The 12,122-nt window shown below is 33.9% G+C and overlaps 2 long non-coding RNA genes across 2 annotated transcripts; one reads left to right on the forward strand and one right to left on the reverse strand.

Annotated features, from left to right (window-relative positions):
* Positions 1 to 482: 482 nt before the first annotated feature.
* Positions 483 to 4,663, reverse strand: LOC136064469 (uncharacterized). The gene is made up of 4 exons (XR_010626079.1): positions 4,538 to 4,663; positions 4,308 to 4,417; positions 3,982 to 4,043; positions 483 to 936 (listed from the first exon to the last, which is right to left on the reverse strand). It is a non-coding gene; the product is annotated as an uncharacterized LOC136064469 (long non-coding RNA).
* Positions 4,664 to 6,329: 1,666 nt separating this feature from the next.
* LOC136064470 (uncharacterized) lies at positions 6,330 to 8,739 on the forward strand. Its single transcript, XR_010626080.1, has 4 exons — positions 6,330 to 6,598; positions 6,731 to 6,804; positions 7,220 to 7,426; positions 8,389 to 8,739. It is a non-coding gene; the product is annotated as an uncharacterized LOC136064470 (long non-coding RNA).
* Positions 8,740 to 12,122: the final 3,383 nt, after the last annotated feature.

A 12,122-nucleotide genomic window follows, 5' to 3' on the forward strand; every position in this document is an offset into this window, starting at 1 on the left:
CTATAATATTTTCACAACACTTTTACAACAAATCTTAGGTAGTAAGTTGTTATTGATTCTAATTTAAACTTATCACTAAAATTACTCTTTTGCCCATTAGTAATAACTAACAACTTGCCACTTAGAATTTGTCATGAAAGTATTATAAAAATGTTGTAGACATAGTATTTCTCATAACAATTACATAGAATTGATTATATTTCCAGCATCCGTTGCAGGCCAATAGTTTATTTACCCCTTCATCAGCTAAAGCCTAAAGCATAGTTTTTGTGGGATAATAAGCAAGCCCATCCCATAACTTTCCTCGGAATGCAAATCAAGTGCATCAAGCTAATTGCTAAAGGCTTGTATTGGTACTGACGCAATAGCAAGCTTAGCAACCCTTGGAAATAAAAAAGTCTCTTTTACAACCCGTCATGAGCATAGAACCCAAAATGAGCTAAACACCAAGGCATCCAACTAGAAGTTCATAAAACATTAGCTATCAAACAAGTACTCGTTCAAGCCATCGACTTGTACCTGACATATTAATTGAAATTAAAAGATTTCCAGTGGAATATTCATTGTCCAACATTATTGTCATCCTGTGACATAACATAACTCAGAGTTCTTGGTTTACTGCATGTAGATATTCACTTCTCTTTTACATCTTAACACTTTTCTCATTTGATAAATGCATGACAGATTAATTGCTTGGAAATACATTATAAGGTCCTTCCTAATACCAGTTCTGAAAGCAAAACCTTCTGCCTCTAGCATGTGAATCAAAAATCGATTTCTGCACTACCCTCCGTATAATTGTTTTAATTCTTCGGACCTTGCTGTTGAAAATACATATAGATGACTCAAACAGTATTGCCTTAGTTTCCTCCAATCAATCTGGGCTGGAAACTGTTAAGTATATATCTGATCTTAATTCAAGGTTCATGCATTAACCTACATACACAAAAGTAGAAAAGATATTAAATTTTGGCTTTTCTTCTTTTTCCACCCAGTGCTAGTAGAAATTATAGATGAAAAAACTTCAAAACAAGAGAACTACCAACTTGTGCACTAGTTTCAAAGACATTTGGTGCAGTCCAAATAAATTTTATACTAGTGACTGATTACACCAGTCATCAAATCAGGTTGCGTTTGTGTGTGCTCTGTGCAGTGGTTAAATTTAATTATGTACAAAGAACCAAGCTAAACTGTGCACATGCGAGGTCTTTAATGCAATGAGGTACATGGGTCCTATCTATTAGGATAAGATTAAGATTTGTGTTTCTTTAAGGTCTCCATGGAGCACGATTGACCATGTGGTTGTGGGTTTGCAGTGGGGATGGTGGTGAGCTTGGTTGTAGATCTGAAATAATGGAATCAAAGAGGAAGGAGAAAAGTCACTTGTAAAACATGTTGCCTCTCTTAGGCATTTTAATCCTAACGAAAAAAAAAAAAAACTCGTGTGCTCTCCTCCATCCAAAGTTGTCAGGATCGAGGTCCTACGTAGGATTGGTGAGAGGGTCCCGTAAATTAGGTCATAGAATCAGATCAAGGATCTTAGGATTCTACTTTCTTTTAAAAATAAATAAATAAATACTAGTAATCATAATTTACAATATATTTTAAAGAATCATTAGGAAAAAAAGGGGAATTTTGACATAAATGATATATAAAGGCAACTATATATATTTTTTATAATCAATCCATTAACCAGATATAGATATGTATTATATATTGATAATTTACAATATATATTTAAATCTCAACCCAAGGCATAAATTAAACCATCATATACATCAAGACATGATCTGGCATCAACTATTATTATCAGTCAAGTTTTATATAGTTTATACAGTTTTAAGAAAAAAAAAATCAGCTCCTTTTGTCTCATGACATCTATATATTGACATACTCGGCTTCCACTACAAGCTACTCCTAAATAAAGCCATCATCACTCATAAAGTCTATCACACATCTGGCTCCTAATTTCAAGCCACCCTCCAAGACCAAGTGCAAAGAAAGCACAGAGCAATTGAGAAAGAAATGGAGAAAAAGGGGGAAAAAGAAAAGCAGAGGAGTGAAGAGCATAAAGCTGAAGCTACAAAAGGCATCCTTCAGTCAGTGGCAAAAAGCTATCGGTGATCAACACTCCCTCCGATAAGTGCATCTTTGTCAAGACCATTGACATGCAAGAGGCCGTCTGCCCATACTACTATCACCATCTAGGCTTCTCTCTCTCTCTCTCTCTCTCTCTCTCTCTCTCTCTCTCTCTCCAGGCTTATGATTTTTCTTTTTCTTCTGGAAAATTGAAGTTGGTATGTGTGAATGGATTTGTTAGCTATGTCGAGAAGCGTAGTGCGGATAAAGGATTTTGTTATTTTGGCCGAAAGAGGATTGATTTGTGCCTGTGGTAGAATCATCCAGAATTGACACTGGATCACAATCCTACACGATCCAACACGAGACTCTACCCTGATTCTAATGTATGAACAATTTTATTCCGGTCCAGATTGCAATTTGATGACCATGCCTCCATCTATGGAAAGACATGTGATGAAAGGTGGAGAATACAATAGTTCTTAAACTTTGAGGTTTCCATTGCTAAAATCAACAAGACACGGACAAAATATAAACCAAGACCAAAGCAGAGAGCAGTTAGACCAATTTTCTAATGATACATAACTAGAATGAGGTGTTACATTTTACACGTTATATGTCTGACATAGGATAGATTTTAAAAATCAATTAACACGTGCTTGTAGTATAGTAAATCTAGGGTTAGGAGAACCTTAGAAAGAAGGGTTAAGTTTCAAGAATGTCTAGGGTTTAGTAGGGCATAAATTTTTTTTTGATTTGGTTGGTTGCAAAAGAGATTAGAAGAAACTGAAATTGAATATACCCACAAGCTGTGAGCAGTGCACATGAACAATACACATGAATAGTGACAGAGTATCAAATACAGTAAAGATGGGAAGGGAAAAGGTGAAATGAGCACTCTAAGACCAACTCACCAACATGCCTCAACATTCAACACTCAACTTTTCTATTAATAGACTCCATATATTCTTTAAGTACATTGAGCACAAATAGAATTAGGACTCCTAGCATTCTAGAGAGGAAACTTTGGTTGTCATCATAATGGTGTTATCTAAAAGGCAGTCCCTCATTGTTTAATGTAGTGCATTTGGCGGGAGAGAAACAACCGGAGCTTTGTGGATTTTGAAAGGATAGTAGCAAACCTAAAACTTTTCTTTTTTAAAACGTTATCGGATTGGATGTCAACCGTATGAAGTCATTCTATTTTTTTATGATTTGAATAAATTTCCATTAATTACCAAAAGAGAAAAAAAGAAAAAAAAGAAAAAGAAAAAAGAAAGAAAGAGTATTAGGACTCCTAAGTTGACTAGTAAACTGAAATCCAATAAGGCAATGAAAGACTAACTCAGAAAGGAATAAACCTAAGACACAGAATTTACTAGGGAATTTTAAACTCCACTAAATTACCAAAATAGCCTTAATTTGCAAGAGTTGCAGAAAATTACAATTCTAGCCCTGAATACAAAATTGACCATAACTCATAAATCCCAAATTAAAAATGTTTTAATCCTAGAATACTTATAACTAGACCTTTAAAACCATAAGAAACTTTGATTCAATTAGACTGAGTTCACACATTAACCAAATAAAATAAATCAATAATAAAAATTTTGAAGTGGTAACAAATTAATCTTTCATGGCTGCATCAATGGGAAAATTGGTTTTTTGGGGGGAAGGGGGGTGGGGAGGTTGTTTGCGAGGGCATACTTCTTACACCAAATTCAGAGGCGCATACTACTTTGTAGGGGTTGATGTGGTTAAAAGCTTGTTCATGCGGCCTAGAACTCAGAAGCCGCATCATTCAACTCATGTATCATAAAAAAATTTCTAACCAAATAATTATGATAATAGTATAATAAAATAAGAAGAAGAGAAATTTTAGTTTTAAGGGCATTTCCTCACCTTATCATAGGTCTATGGGTATTCTCAAACCATCATGCGCAAGCTGCACAGAGATTCCTTCCCTAAACACATTAAATGGAAAAACTGAATATGAGTGTCTTTATAATATTTCCAGCATCTACAGATAGAGTGCAGAATAAAATCTTAATCCCCCAATTCCATGGGGTCTTTCAACTTTCTAGGTCCAGCTCCATAGTGAAACAAGAAACTGGTAAACTATATTAAATACACATTAAATGTTAACAGCCAAGTCAGGCTGTTACTTAAATGCATTTGGAACAGTTACATTGTGATCCACGTCTAAAAAAGAGAGAGAATTTTTGTACCTTATAGACCATTCCATTAGAAATTCATTGTCCTTGTGATGATCAAACTCATGAGTCATTCCAATTAACAGGGCTCGCTTAGGGCATATCCTCTTCAAAGCTTCAAGGGTCTGCAAAATTAGTTAATGTGACATTAGCAGATTATGTACTTAAGGGGGGGAAAAATAAAAAAAGAATATATACTTTAGGGAAGTCAGATAAAAATTTTATTTGTGAAAATGTAAACAGACCTGTGGGAGGCAAAAGTGGACATTATGGGATCCTTCCTGCAATGAGAAGAAAGGCAAAGCAAAATATAAATAAGAATAATTATTAAATGAAAAGATTGGAGGAAGTCACTTTTTGTATTATAGATGATTAAGGGGCCAGAGTTTCCAAAATCACATTTCTTGCCAACAGATAATGTCATTGTCTATCTTGCAATTTATCAATGCCAACTATACGCCAATGGAAATATCAAGAGACATATTGAGATATTAAGATACATGTTAAATTAATCAACTCTTACCATTTTTACCCCCATCTACCCCCTCCCAAGTCCTAGGCTTCATGCCTAAGGGTGCACGGAATCACCACTAAGCAATAAACAATTCTAACCATAAAATATTTTCATTCAAATTGCACTACTCAAAAGGTTTGTGGAGTCCCCTTCTAATAGGCTCCAAAGATTACAATTAGACATCAGTACATCATAAATCACTCAATCACAATAAAAGCAAATATTCAAAATTTTGAAAATGTCAACTGGTAAAATGAGAAATTATCTGAAGCTATAAAGTCTGGAATAAAGGGGTAGAAAATGGTATCCCCAATATGGCAACTATGGAAAAAAAATCCTTGCATCCTTGCTTTGTGTCCACACCAGAAGAGCATTGTCCCCTTCAAGTAGGTTTTTAGTTTTCATTCCATTGTTAGTTTTATGTTTGTGATTTGTTCTTTTGTCAACTGAAGTTGATGAATAACTCTTTTGCTTTTACCATTTATGGCTGTTCTTGATGCGTTTACAATTACATACAAACAATGTAATGCCCAGCTTTATATGTATCTACTATACCCAGTACACAGCTATAACATAAATGCATCTGCTGGAATTATTACACATCTATGATGCAGCATAAATGCTATCTTCAAGTAGTGCAGTGTGACAACACTCAATGCTTGATCGTTGATGCTACAGTGCACATCTTCAACCAATTGATGTACTCTGCCTGGTGGTCTTGACCATTAATTCACCTTGTCAATGCTCTTTGTGCAAGCTATTAATTATTATGACATCTTTTTATTGAAATTGCATGAAGAATTTCTAACTTATTGTGAGTGGACCCCACACTCCACTCACAGAGGAGTTAACCCAACAAGTGTGTAACCCACCCCTATGTGAGTGGGGTGTTATATATCCCCATCATACAAATACCACCTCGTTGCTGTGGTCTTCATTTCTTACAAAGTAAATGCCTAACTTAAGAGAGGCATATTTAACACTGTTGCTGTTTCTATTTGTTACCTTATGCTTATGACTTGCCAAGAAAATTTAAATGAATGTTGTCGAAGTTCATAAAATCAAAGACACTGATATCTATGTTTGATATCAATTTCTAAAGATTAAGTTTATTTATAAAATCAGAAAATGGTAAAGAGATTATAGTGAACAAGTCACGGCAGAATAATGTGTTGCACAACAATCAAGTATGTGATGTGGGTAATCAAAGCATGTCAGTATGCATGTAGAGAACATATCCAATGGAGTATGTTCACAGATAGATTGCGAGACAGACAACATAATGATAAGGTAAGTTATGTATACACAAAATAGGTTTATTTCAGTTCTACCTGCACATATTTTCTATTAGTTTATGTTTATATTGTAACTTTTTAGTTTTTGTTTTTGATAAGTATGTTTATACAGAATAACTTGACTATGATCACCGTTTTGCATAACAAAATTGTAGTTTGTTTAAAAAGTATTCCTTTCACCAGTTTTTTTTTTTTTTTTTTTGGGGGGGGGGGGGGGGGGTNGATACCACAATTAAGCGAAGTCATGATGACCATGATGGGGATGGGGATGGACCTAGTGGAGAAGTTACCTATAATGAGGTGGATGTACCTCACCCAAAGAGGATACGGCTCCCTGATTTAATTGAAAGATTCATTCCACGTTTGGGAAATTGGATTGGGAATTCAAGCACACAAGAACAAGGTGACTCTGATTGCGAGGAAGAGAAATCCCAGTGAAATTGGTAGCTTTGATGAATTTGCAAGGCCGATACACTATTTTTCTCTGACTTTTTTTTGTAAGTCGCGCTGTCTTTCTTTCTATTCTCTAAACAGAATTCGTTTCTGGCTGTGTGTGTGTATATATATATATATATATATTTTTTTTTTTTTTTTCTTTTTAATTCCTTGGCATTTCTTTTCTTAAATAGGGCCTGAGTGATTTTGTTGTTAATCCAGCAACAAAACTAACCCCATAGGACTTGCATCAGGGTTTTGCTCTCAGGTATGTGTGTGGAACGTTAAGCCTCTATATATTTGGTGTGGTAGTATTTATCATCTGAAGTTACTCAGGGCCCAAATTTATCAGGGCCTTCTTAATACGCATTGACAATTAGTAATGAATATGATGATGACCCAAAGAGTACTGAATATACCCAGTTCAAATGGCGTGTAATATACCTTTCAGTTTGCCATGCATGTGGCATTCTCTTCATTATTTCTAAGCCTAGCTTTGTTATGAATTATCTCATTTTTTGTCAGTAGACTTAACTTTCTATAATATCTTCAACAACTTACGTAGCGTTGGTAAAATTCTTCCATACAAATGGGAATTATTTACCTAAGATTCTACCTCTCTTAGATGGCATACATTCATTGTGTTTCCGCATTAAACTGTATTGTATGGTGGGTTTCTGCAGCTTTGTCACTAATTGGCTTGGCTATGTCTCATGAGGATTCTCAAGTATTAAGCTGCTAGACAGTTATATTTAATAAAGGTAGATTGAGCAAGTGGACATTCTTGCCAGTTAAATTATCTGATATTCATGCTGTCAGGCTCAAAAATGCTTGTGGCTCAACATACCCTTAATGGAAGAACACTTGTGGTTTGAGTTGCTACCCCAAAGGCAAGTTCTGTTCCTATCTTATAAGAATTCTTTCTTTACATGGATTACCCTCTTGATGGTACCTCTTGTATTGTTCCAAATCTTTGGTTTTCATTTTTCTGTTTCCATTGTCTTATTATAAAATTTTATTAAAAAAAAAAATGAATACACCATTGTTTTGAAAATTATGTTGCTTGGTGCTTGTGACTAAGTGTTAAGACTTGTATCTACGTGGATGAAGTGTTGCCTTATGTCTTCACTTTCAGTATGTTGATCTTATATTGTAAGGAGCTCTTAAATGTCTTTCAAATATAGTTATTTTGGCGGAACAACCTGAATATACCCTGTTAACTTATAAAATTCACCCTCCATCCTCTTGAAACTTACTCATTGGTATCAGTCATGACCAATTTGTTACAAATATCAATTAAGTAACCTCTTACCAGAGAACTTTCTCTAATTGTTTTTTAATATTACTATATATTATGTCCATGACAGTGAGTTTATTCAAAAGAGAGTATAAAACATATAATGCTAAAGAAAAGCTAGCCATGAGTGTTCCCCCATTATGGATACAATAATAAACACAACTTAGAAAGAAAAAAGCAGCACAAAATACCAAAATAGTACCACGACCTATGAAGGCATATAATCCCCTTGAAGCATCTTTGCAGTGAGTGCACTGCTCTTGGCCAGAAAACCCATCTGCCCTTTACAATAGATTGGACATATTATGTCCACACTGGCCTGCTTGAAATGTAAATTCATTAAGCCCAAGAATATAAGCTCAGTATGTTTCTATGCTGAAAACCTGTACTAAGTGATGATCATATACATTGAAATGTTTCTTTATCTCATAGGAAACTGGGTTATCACAATATAATTTGTAAGTTTTTATGGCTAGAAATTCCGTGGGAGTTTCAAGAAAAACTCCAATTCTCACTTGATAGCCTTTATTGACATCTACACATTCTCTTTGGCAGATCTTCTGTGTCTATTCAAAGCTCAGAGTATAGATGGCTATTTTTCCCATGGGAGTATCAAGAAAACTCCAATTTTCACTTGATAGCCTTTACTGACATCTACATGTTCTCTTTGGGAGAACTCCTGTGACTATTCAAAGCTCAAAGTATATATGGCTATTTTTCCATTCTAAAACTCAGTTTTGTGGAGGATGATTTTCACACGAGGTCTGATTGGTGAAGAATTCCATGTATATGAAATACTTCCACAAAATATTTCCTTTTCAGGTTTAATAAGTACGTATACTAATTATCATAATGATCAGTCACTTGTATTATAATTCAATAATATCTTTTTAAGTTTCTTGATTTTATATTGCCCTGCATTGAACTGCATTCTCAATTTTTTTTACATCGAAATGTGGAAATTTGAAGTTGCTTACATGAGGAAGGCTTTCACTTTCTAAATTTTCTAACCCCCATTCAACCAACGTTATTCCAGTTTGTTTCAGGAGAGTCTATTAGGCATCTCTTCACAACTTCCCTCTGTAATCATTTCGACAAACTGCATTTAAAAAATAAATGATATGGACTTCCTATGCTTCTGCAGAAAGCACACAGATTATCACCTGGTGTCCCACCTATAAGAATTTATCCCAATTATGTAATTTGTTTTTCTTAGCAAGCCAAGTGATGAAGCATGTCTAGGAATGGTGGTACAAAACCAGATTAGCTTCCACTAATTAAGCTCAGCTAACCTCAATCAAAATTTGATTCTAGGTTTCTTAGCTGGCATAAATGCCCCCCTTGTCAGGGACCCAAAGAGGCCTTTCTACGTCTCCAATGTCCACCAGAGGAAGTTTGCACTCTATAGAAACCAGAAAATTAGACCTAAGTAGCTTCCAGACAGCTTTTTTACTTGCAACATCATATACTATCTGTAACCGTACCCACAAGATAAATTTTTTTTCCATCCCCCACAGAAGATCATATAAATTGTCTTGTTAACTCTCTAAGGTAGAGGACTTTCCTCCATCCCCAAGAGAATTTTTGAGTGAGATTAGCATCCAAAAAGATAGATCTCAGCAGATTTTTCTCTTGTCTAAGCCACCCCAATTGAGCCTGCATGAGCAAAAACATTCCATGTATGCCTCATCATTTTTCCTTGTTCAAGTCTGCAACTCTCCGGCACCCCAAACCTCCATCACTCTTTGTCGGTATATTGAATTCCAAGCTACTTACTTCATGAGTTATCACTTCAACTCCATAGAATCTGCTAAATTGCTGCTTTATCAGCATAATGACTTTTTTAGGCAGTAAGATGTTAGATCAGTATACTTTATTGTTTATAAAGCACTAAGTATAGCAATTGCAGCCTCCCAGCAAAGGAAAGTTTCTTAGCTCCTCAGAAATTGATTCTTGCATCTCTCAGACGTAGTCTTCATTGTTTGATTTCATATATTTGTCATTTTATTTAACAATAAGAGTGATTCTAGCTGAGTCAATATGCATGCATTTGAATTTAGAACAATCTAAACATGATGTTGTAATTACATTTAAGTCCATTTCTAGACCCACTTTTGTCTAATAATAAGTAGTGTTATTTTTTTGGTTGGTTTCCAATAGGGAGAACTGAACACTGATGACATAGCAGTTATTAGTGTTGTTAGACTGTGATTGGATTGATAGGACACAAGGATAGCATTTTCATCGATTATGAACTTCAATCCCAGTAATATTACAAGTATGCTTTTAATTAATATGTTGGATATGAACGAATTAAATGTCTAATTCTTTTTTTTTTTTTCATAATTGAAAATAAGATAAATGTACTATAATCTAGAAAGTATAGGCACAGATATGAATATGGATATGCGAATGACATAGAGACACATCAATTTTTGAAAAATTAGGACACGACAAAGAAGTTTTGTATTACCCTAAAAAAATCAAATCCCATGGAGTTTGCACTCAAAACCTTCATAGAGAGAGAGCTTTAAATAATTAGGCTATTTATGAATAAATCAGACTCAGCTAAAAAAGAACCCATATATTTCTATAATTCTAAATCTTTTATTTCCTTGAAGATTCTGGGAAAATGGAGAGGCCTTGCAAAGTGATTGATTATGTAGAAAAAATTACTACTTGAGACGTGAAAGCCGGAGCATCTGTCTCACTTTTTTCTCTATTCTACTTTTAACTTTTTGAAAAAACATGTAACGTTAATCATGTTAACTTTTGATTTTTGATCGAGCTTGTTAGCTGCACATTATATGAGGACTTTTGTCGGTGTTCATTGCTTTCATCCAAAACTTGGTGGGAGTTAATTTTTGTCTTTTTTTTATTATTTTCCTTAATATAATATGTTGGAATACAACACACTCAACCTATTGCAATGACCAGGTTAAAGGTTTCCTTAATTACAATTAAAATTTACCACAAAGCTATGTTTGCTCTTGCATCTTTAAATTCTATCCAAGAATCTATTTAATCCTTTTCTTAAATATTTTGTTTCCACACCTTCTTTGAGCTGAACAATTTTTCATCTAATTGACATTAGGTATAATACCAACTAATAATCATTTAAACAATGACAAAACTTAGGTATAGTGCTTTAATTAGGTACTGTTTCTTAAGTTCTTATTTTAAGATTCAACCATGTAACTACTTAATTAAAAAAAACGCTTTCATTCCCATGAGGAAAAATTCACATTACAGAATCTTAAAAGGGAACCTAAGAAACAGTACCTAAGTTCTATACCTAAGTCTTGCTCTTTAAACAAAAATCAAGAACTTCAAATCAAGTAAATTATTTTTCTATAAAAATATATACTTTTGATCCATAAAATTTAGCTCATGCTATATACTTATATTTTCCTACATAGTACGCACATTCACATAATTTTATTATAGATTTCTCTACAGGCTGCGTTAGTTTCTTGTACTTTACCAATGAGCCAACGGATTTCTATTCCAATAAGATCGTTGTTTGTATTGCTTTCCAGTTAATTTCCACCACTCTTTATTTAACCTGTAATCTGTTTATAGGTCTTCCTAGTTAGTCTTCTTACACCCATTTCAACTTTATTTACAGACACGTATACGCTGCTTTGACTCGGAATAGAAAATTACTTTAGTCATTATTGAGGCAGAAGTGGAACCCATATGTTTCAGTAATTTTACCAGGAAGATTCCTGGAAGATGGTGAGGCCACTTGCAAACTGATTACGTAGAAAAATTAAAAATACTCCCCGTCTCACTTTTTCTCTTCTGCTGGTACTGATTAAGTAAAATAAGTATTGGTTCTACAAATTCTTTATACGCTCGACATGTCGAATCAGATCTTCATTTCTTACTGTATTTGTTATTGAAGCAGCTAAAAACTTTAAACTTAAAAAAAAGAAAAAAAAAGATTTATGTGCATATGATTCTTCAACATTTTTTATTTTTTGGTCTTATGGTACGTGGCATTGTTCAATTCTACAATACAAGATCATTTGATAGTAAGAATTAACACTTCACACCCCAATTTATCTATATTTATTTATATTTTCTTTTTATTTTTTTGGTACATCTTACTATATGTTTCCAAAAATACAAATATATCTCTTTAGTAAAATTTCTTTATTTTTTTTCCCCTAAAACAAACTCCTTTTCATTTTGCATTTTGAGAGTTAGGGATACATGAATGCATGGATTTTTTTTTTTTTTTGGGAAAAGATGCTATAAATTTTATGGTTACAAATTAGAGACAT

The sequence above is a fragment of the Quercus suber genome, unplaced genomic scaffold (genome assembly GCF_002906115.3).
Source record: "Quercus suber isolate HL8 unplaced genomic scaffold, Cork oak 2.0 scaffold_693, whole genome shotgun sequence".
In the NCBI taxonomy this organism is placed as follows: domain Eukaryota; kingdom Viridiplantae; phylum Streptophyta; class Magnoliopsida; order Fagales; family Fagaceae; genus Quercus; species Quercus suber.